We start from the raw sequence: 9,266 nt of genomic DNA, 5'->3' as shown, positions 1-9,266 counted from the left end.
TTAAATCTAATCAAATTTTTATTCAACTTAAATTAAATCAAAATCTAAAATCCTAATTTTACTAATCAAGTCCTAATCCTCTAATTAGTCTAATCTTAATATCTAATTGAACTAATATTCCTAATCCTAATCTAATTAATTCTAACTAAACAAAAAATAATAAAAACAAGCAAAAACAAGCCCACAAGAACCTGGACTGGGCCCTGATGAAAGAATGGGGGATGCAGGCCCGTGAATGGGGTCTTGGAAGAGCAGGAAGTTCGATTGGACCCAAAATACTCCAAATCTGGACAAACAACAAAAAAAAACCTCCGATTGGGCTCAGGGCGATAGGCCCACCATCTTGTTCCTAGGAGGGGGGAGCACTAAGTAATGGGTTGTGGTAAATAGGAACAAAATCCGTTTGGGCCTTAGGTCCAAACCGGATCCAAGGCTAAACCAAAATGGTGCGCATGGAAACGGAAAATCGCTTAAAAAAAGCTGAATCAAATTGGGGAAAACGACTTTTGCAAATGCTAAAGTCCGGTCGTGTTTTGGATCATCGTGCTTCGTCGCTCGTTGTCACGCCTCACCGTCATCATCATCACGTCTCAAGGATTTTGTTCGATTCTATCTTCATCATGTTCATACTTTTTGACGCATACGTTCATCAGTCGCGGTGGAGAGGAATTCGTCGATTGCTTTCTTGAAATAAGTCACACCGGAAACGCTGCGACTCAGGTTTCAATGCCCTCCAATGCTGTTAAGCTCGGAATTCGTTCAAAACGTGATATCGACGGAAGAAAATCAAAGGAAATGCGTCAATAAGTTAGCTCGAAGCACTCACCGGAAAGATGTCGACTTCACAGGTATCCCTCGATTCTCTTCTTCTCCTTCTACCCTCTCTTTCTGTTTTCGTGTCTGTTGTTATTGAGCTTATAGAAATTGGTTAGGGGCCATTGAAGATTTGGTTATGGTGTCCCTTTGTGTTTAGTTTTGCGAGTGGTTTTTGAGGGATTGTAGAGTCAGAGATTATTAGAGTTCAGACAATAGAGAGGATTTAGTTATTTGTTAGTTAGAAATTCAGATTTAGTTATTTGTTAGTTAGAAATTGAAATGATATTGAAACTGTAACGAAATGCAACATGTTAAAAACTGAATTCTAATGTAGGTTCAAACGGTCAGTTATAATCCCAGTTAATGAATTAGTGTGACTCAATTGTTATTCTGCAAAATTGAATTTCTACAAATTATGCTATCCTGCTATCCAATGTTAGTTCAATTGGAAAATTAATTAATATTAATTTATTTATAAGTTAATATGCCAGTTGTGTGAAATCAGAAGTTAGTATGTCAATTGAGTTAAAATGTCAGTTAAGTTAGTTGTACTTTGTTAGTTCTGTAGATTGGTTAATATCAGCTCTAGAATTAATTACGGTACATCATTACACTACTGCTATGTTGTAGGAAACTGAGTTTATGAAATTGTGTTATAGAATATTTGAATGGTGTATGGAATTGATTGCTAATCTTTTGAATTAATGGACTATTATGGATTGGTGGCGTGTTAGAAACAAGTAGATGGATTCACATTGTTTTGAAATCTTGAATGTTAACTAGTGAGAAAATTATTGTTGCATTCTAATAACAATGTTATGTTAGTTTAAGGTTAGCTACAAATTTCTTTAAGTTTCTGTTAATGGTTAGATTTGGTTAAGTTAAATGGCTGCTAATAAAATTTGAAATGAGTGATTTGTATGACTCTTGTGATGCAGGTGCAGGGCAGATTTGAGTTTGCTGCAGAATTGTGCCAGGATTTGTGCTGCTATCAAGCTTGTTTTATGCACTACCATTGTGAAGGTGAGGGAATTGCTCCTGCCATAACTTGTTATTCCATTGTTTATTGGGATGTTTGGACTGCTGTCTGATGTCGCCATACTATGTGAATTGATTGATTAATCAAGTTGGCTTGAGTTAGTTTTTGGAACGTTAGCCGTTGATGTTGTTACTTGAAATTAGGAGTTTGTTTATTCTGTTTTTGTGCAGGTTAGTATTTAATTTATGGGTAATGCTAACTTGTGCCCCAAGGGCACAAGTTAAGAAACCCACAAATGGAAAAATTTTATTGAAAAAAACAATAGAATCATTAATTATGACTTTGTATTAAGTTCACCGCGCAAATTCCAAGACTTTTTTACTTTATTTATCTCTTAACTTGTGCCCCAAGGGCACAAGTTAGCATTACCCTTAGAGTATTGATTGAGTTTTGTCCATGGAATGTAGGATTCTATGTGGAATGATTCACTATTGTAATTTTTGAGAACGCTTACGTTTGAAAATGGAAATGCAATGTTGAATTTAAATTGTGTATCCAAAAGGAATGTATGTAAAGTCTGTTGCATTTGGCTTTGTGATATGAATTGAATGATATGTACATGGAATGTGTTCGAAATATATGGATTGTAAAATGAATGGATTGGTATGGGTTTGAAGTGCATGGGCATGGTTTCAAAGCAAACTTCAAGGCATGACAAATTTCACACAAAAATGAGGTTTCTTATTCATGAAGTCAATGATCATGGAATTTCATGGAATGCAAGGATGATGAAGATGTAATGAGTTTTAGGGGATGAAAAATATGTTAATTGACTTTGATCAACTTGTTGACCAAAAAGTCAACGGTTGACCAAAAGTCAATTTTTACAAAACTTGTATTATTTTTTTGTGTGTGTTTATTTTGTAAATACTATAAATGCTAATTATATGAATGAATGGACTTGATTTGAAAGAAATGATCCATGATCGAATGCTAAACAATTTGAGTTCAAAAATGAATTTTACTTAAAAACCAAATTTGATCCATGACTTAAAAGCAAATGACTCAATCACCTTTAAACATTTGAATTATGAATGTATGATAACACATGAATTAAATGAACTAGAACAAATGGATGCGTAACACCCTAAATCTTTCCCGCATAATTTAAAATATTTATCAGAGTAAAATAATTCAACATGTAATTTACTATGTTACACCACAACATACAATCAACATGCTCAATCGAAAAGACATGTAACACTTGACATTTATAAAAATAGTAGTAATAACTACATGTCTGAATGTTAGCTTTTATTAAATAGCAGCGGAACAACAATAAGGGACAATTAACTCAACATATTCAATATCAACATAACATATCATTATAAGAAATGTTAAAACATAAAGAAAGACACAACATTCCAATTCCTCGGTGTTACACATCAAAGCAGACACTGACACTAAAATAAAACGGAAGACTTCATCTTCCACTCACATCTGAGCTCCTACTGTGGATTATCTGCATGTTACCCACGTAGAAGCAACATTCAAACAGAAGGAGTGGGATATCATAAAAGAAATCATGATAATAAGTAAGCGTCAGATTATCAGATGCACATCACCCATTCCACGACACAATTCCATATACAACAGCTATCCACACAAAATAGCAACATAACAACCATCCATACAGAACAACAACCCAACAACTATCCAAACAGGATAGCAACAAAATCAACCATCCAACACAATAATAAATGCAACCAATGTACAATGCAATGAGACTCAACAACTCGACTCAATGCATGTGGTACCAATATGTGAACACTCAGGTTCACCACTTTGATCCTCACCTCCTAGGATCAAAGCCATCAATTCGTTACCATCACCTCCGATAATGTCTCACTGATTCCATCACCTCCGAAATCAACTATCGGCCCAATCCACACAATGGGATTTGAGGCCCACCAACAATTAACCATCTGTACAATAACATAAATGCATGCAACGTGTAATACATGCAACAACAACATCATGCACAATGACCCACCTCCATAGTCAATGTACATCGCCAATACTGGTCATCACGCATCAAACACATGTTATACAACTCCATAACATTAACATACGACATAACAAGCAACAATAATGCATTTAAGGTTATGTCACAACATCACATAAACATTTCAATGCATATAAACACCATCACACATGAAAAATATTCATTTTCAGGTACTGGAACCAATTTTAAATGATATTACACGCTCTCATCTTTCTGACGCTTCGAACGACACTCGAATCAGACACTCAGAACAAAAGTTATGAATTTTTAAAGTTTTTAAGAAATTGTTCCCAATGTAACCGATTACCCTAAAACCAGTAATCAGATACACTACATCCAGTAGCGCGACCCACACTGCCACACACACACGGTAATCGGTTACCCAAAAACTGGTAACAGGTTACACCCCCTAATTCCAGCCCCTGCGTGGCCTCTGTTTCACAGGGTAAACGATTACCCAAAAACCGGTAACCGCTTACACCCCTCAAATTTTGCCCAGAAACGTGTTTTTAAGCAGTGTAACCGGTTACTCCATTTCTGGTAATTGATTACACTATTGCAGAAGCACTTTTCTACAAATTTTTCAAAACGCAATTCATATAAAATTCATCCCAAAACCCAAATTTTCTTACAAATCGTTTATACCACATTTTTAACACGAAAAACACTTTCGAAAAGTTCAAAACCACAACTTATTTACACTAAAAACATTCATAATTCAGTTCCGACTCTGACTCAAATCAACATCAATCACAAAACATTGAAATCATACAATCCAATCAAATTTCATGATTCTAACATCAACAATTCATCATTCCACATCAGACCCAACATCATCATACACACAATTCAACAATTGACAAATATCACAATGATCATGAACATAGAGAAGAAAAACACAAAATCCGCATGGCATAAACTACCAACTATCATCATGTTAACCCTTAGATAATCAGAACCCCACCCTTACCTTAGAGTTCCTAACAATAAATTCATTGACCTTCAACAATGGTAAATCGTCCTCTTGAGCCCTAGCCTCTTCTTCTCCCTTTCTCAGTTTTTTTTCCTTTCTCCAAAATGTTACATTCTCCGTGTTTCTATCCCAAATCCTTTTTTTTTCCTATTTTTATCATAACTCTTATTACTTTATTAACTTATTATATTATTAACTTATTATATTATCACTAATTTCTTAATAATAATAATAATAATAATAATAATAATAACCCACTCAATTAACTAATTAAATTAATACTCCTTTAATATTAACTAATTAACTAAATACTAACTAATATAGTTAATTAGTTTTACTCACCACACCATATTTTCTACACTTTAGCTCACACACCCCAAATACCTTAATTTATATATTTCTAAGACAACTACCTCACACCAAGGGTAACACAACACATAAAAACACCAATCAACACAATAAAACCACAACTATCACATAGTTAAATTATGAAAAATAATTTAAATAAAATCGGAGCATTATAGTATGGATCAAGGATTAATTGCCTACAATGCACAATGAATCATAATAGGACAATGAAACAAAATGGAACAAAAGATAAAGAACCAATGCAATCATGAACCATGAATCAATGATCATGGACCTATGAACTTGAAAGCACCATGGGCTTAGAACCAATGTATTTGGCCAAGTAGAGTGCATATGTATGGATGCCTGAACCAGACCTTGGATTAGATGAAATCCCAAGCATGTAGACATGTAGGTCAAATAAATGATTTCCATGATCACATAGGGTATTTGATGATTGATGATGCATGATATTATGGCCAAGAACCTCCTCCCAATGAATTAGGGTTTCACACAATCACAAGGTGAAAAGTCAAGCCGACAAGACACACTAGAACCAGAGCTCCCTGATTAGGGTTTCATGGTGTACACCATCTAACCAAGTTCTTTAAACTAAGCATGAAGCTTCACAGTCATATTCCTAATACATGAGCCCATGATTAAGGTCTAGATGATTGAACCAATGCTCAAGAGTCAAACACAAGATCCCTTATTAGCATAGCCAAGAATTAGGATGCTGATACCCAGGAGAATGCCATGATGAGGTATCCTTGAATCCATATCTCAAATATCAAAAAAATTAGGGTTCCATTCCCATGATGAACATATGAAGAGACATGTCACCACAAGCAAACCCTAGATTTTTAAGCCACGAGCTTTGAATCTATGATAATTAGTTAGCAAGTGTAAACATGAATGAATGATGAATATGAGTGGGGTATGAATGAATACAGATGAATCTTAAGTCAAAGGTTGGATGAAAAGATGAAAAGGAGAGGGAAACTTTGAGGGTATGACAACTGCCCCTATTTAATCATCTTAAACATAAGTGCGCGAATTGTAGAAGCTTTTCGGGTATTCAAGGTAGAAAATGATTAAATACCAAAGTATCCAAAAAAAATCCCGTTGAGAACGTTTATAAAGTGAGTACATATTTAGAAAATGGAATGGCAGTTTGACTTTTATAGGTTCATCTACTGGAGGTTGGATTGAAACATTATGTGGGGAAATATATCAATCGTAAAGGGGAAACATGATATGCATGTTATATGTATGCTTTATTTTTATGATGTATGAATGCTTATGTGGCCACCTGAGTGATATTCACGAAGACAAACCTTTGTGGTGTAATACCTGTCAGGGAAACCACGTCATCCCGATCAAGTGTTGGAAATCAATACAAACAAGTATTGAAAAAGGCATATGAGTGTTATGAGTTAATACAGACGAGTACTAACGAAGATGGTACCAACAAGAATGAGTGTTGAGAAGCAATACAAATGAGTATTGGGAAAATGGTGTCAACACGGACGAGTGTTGAGAGTCAATACAAATGATTATTGACGAAGGAAGTACCAACACGAATGAGTGTTGAGAAGCAATACAAACGAGTATTAGGAAAATGGTGTCAACATGGACGAGTGTTGAAAGTTAATATAGACGAGTATTGATGAAGGAAGTGCCAACACTGACGAGTGTTAAGAAGCAATACAAACGAGTATTGAGAAAATGGTATCAACACAGACGAATGTTGAGAGTCAATACGGACGAGTACTGACGAAGGAAGTGCCAAAACAAACGAGTGTTGGAAAGCAATACAAACGAGTATTAGGAAAATGGTGTCTACACGGACGGGGGTTGAGAGTCAATACAGACGAGTATTAATGAAGGAAGTACTAACACGTAAGAGTGTTAAGAAGCAATAGAAACGAGTATTAGGAAAATGATGTCAACACGGACGGGTGTTGAGAGTCAATATAGACGAGTACTGACGAAGGAAGTGCTAACATGGACGAGAATTGAAAAGCAATACAAACGAGTATTAGGAAAATGGTGTCAAAACAGACGAGTGTTGAAAGTCAATACAGACGAGTAATAACGAAGGAAATACCAACATAGAAGAGTGTTTAAAAGCAATGCAAAAGATTATTGGGAAAATGGTGTCAACACGGACAAATGTTGAGAGTCAATACAAATGAGTATTGAAGAAGGAAGTGCAAACACAAACGAGCATTGGAAAGTAATACAATCGAGTATTGTGAAAATGGTGTCAACACATACGAGTGTTGAGAGTCAATACAAATGAGTACTGACGAAGGAAGTGCCAACACGGGCGAGTGTTAGAAAGCAATACAAACGAGTATTGGGAAAATGGTGTTAACGACGAGTGTTGAGAGTCAATATAGACGAGTACTGATAAAGGAAGTGCCAACACGGTCGAGTCTTGGAAAGTAATACAAACGAGTATTGGAAAGATATACAAACACAAACGGGTGTTGGAAAAGGTTAAGCACGGACGAGTGATTTGGAAAATATGTCAGCAAGTACAAGTGTTTGAACAACAAGGTATTTTGTGAGAGGTACCAATTTTGGCTCATGCTTTGTATGCATGTTTGGATTTTTATGACATATTACTCCATCTGATGGATATGTCACATGATTTTAGAGATGCAATGTTAACGCAATGAGGATTACTATATGAATGATGCAAGTATAGTTGAGCTTTGTGATTAGCCAAGCAAAGGTTAGGCTTTGGGTGTGCCATGAAGAATTGGAATTTTGACGCGCCAATAAGAATTGGACTTTGGATGCGCCAATAAAAGTTGGACTTTGGAAGTGCCAATAAGAATTAAACTTTGGCTTTTTTGCTTGCAAGGCTTCATGATATGCTATATGAATGATATACATGAGTTAAAGGACATAATTGATGCATGATAATGATTTGTGTATTGGTTACACCAGATGTTCATGTTGCGGGTGGTGGGAAGTTTGGGCTAGGATAAAGGTCATATATACATGATTCTCTGACACATACTTCAAGCTTAACAATTGTCACGCCTCTGGAATCGATCAGAAACCAGAAGAGAGCTTGTACTTTTGTAGCCTACCTTTGCCTCAGTCTATTGGATATCTGCATGAATTTTCCCATCTACAAGCTACAAAGTAATCTTGTCATCTGAAGATCTCAAATTGGCTTTCCCCAACGTCTTGGAACTGTATCCTCTTAATTAACCATTATGAGAGTGATTGACTTTTCTTGCTCTTGAGGTGGCCTGCTGTAACGGTAAATTTTTTGAGATTAAGCTATTGATTAACTAACCTCGCAAAGAAAGAGTCGCCACCGTGCTTTTATTATTTCCAGAGGAAAAGGGAAAAAGTACGAACAAAACCCAAGGATGTTTTAAAATAAAACTAATAAAAAGAGAACAAGTATCCGGGGGTTAGTTATGCAATATGAAGGTATTAGCACCCTAAACATCCATGGTACTCCATGGGAACCTCATTGAAAATATGTATATTTTAGCTTGAAAAAGGTGTTGTTTATTAATAGATTGGAAGGATGGGAAAAGAAGCATTTTCATTATGATTTGGTATTTGCCAAGACTTTTAAAGTCTCATGCCTACATACCAACAAAGTGCAATGGAGGATCAAAACCTCGTAGTTTGTGGTAAAAATGACAAAAGGATTTTGTTTTGGTTCATTTTTTTATGGAAAATACATTTTGTCATTTTAAGGAGAATACTAAACTAGTCACCCACAAGTATGAGAACTTTGCATCATCATGAGAAGGGGTCCAACTTGGATAAGGATCAACAAGTATGCCACTAGCTCCCACAGATGGAAAACACTTATCATCAATACTATGGAGATAGGAGAACTATAACTCAACTATGGAAATGACTCATGTCTAATGCCTTGAGAAAAAAGTTTTTAAAAAAAAGAAAAGGGCACAAAATGGTTTGAATGAGTTAGGCATTTTTAGTCCTTTTTGAAATTGGTCTAAGTATGCTTAAGATGGATTGACATTTATTAAGAAAAAGGTTTTGAAAATCACTTGACAAAAGTCAAGGTTTATTGAGAAAAT

General features: G+C 35.4%; 1 long non-coding RNA gene across 1 annotated transcript; it reads left to right on the top strand.

Moving 5' to 3' along the window:
* Positions 1–428: 428 nt before the first annotated feature.
* Positions 429–2,138, top strand: LOC127107446 (uncharacterized). Its single transcript, XR_007795722.1, has 2 exons — positions 429–848; positions 1,755–2,138. It is a non-coding gene; the product is annotated as an uncharacterized LOC127107446 (long non-coding RNA).
* The last annotated feature ends 7,128 nt before the right edge of the window (positions 2,139–9,266 follow it).

This window comes from Lathyrus oleraceus, chromosome 7 (genome assembly GCF_024323335.1).
Source record: "Lathyrus oleraceus cultivar Zhongwan6 chromosome 7, CAAS_Psat_ZW6_1.0, whole genome shotgun sequence".
NCBI classification, from domain to species: Eukaryota; Viridiplantae; Streptophyta; class Magnoliopsida; order Fabales; family Fabaceae; genus Lathyrus; species Lathyrus oleraceus.
This window is presented reverse-complemented; position numbering and strand designations above follow the sequence as displayed.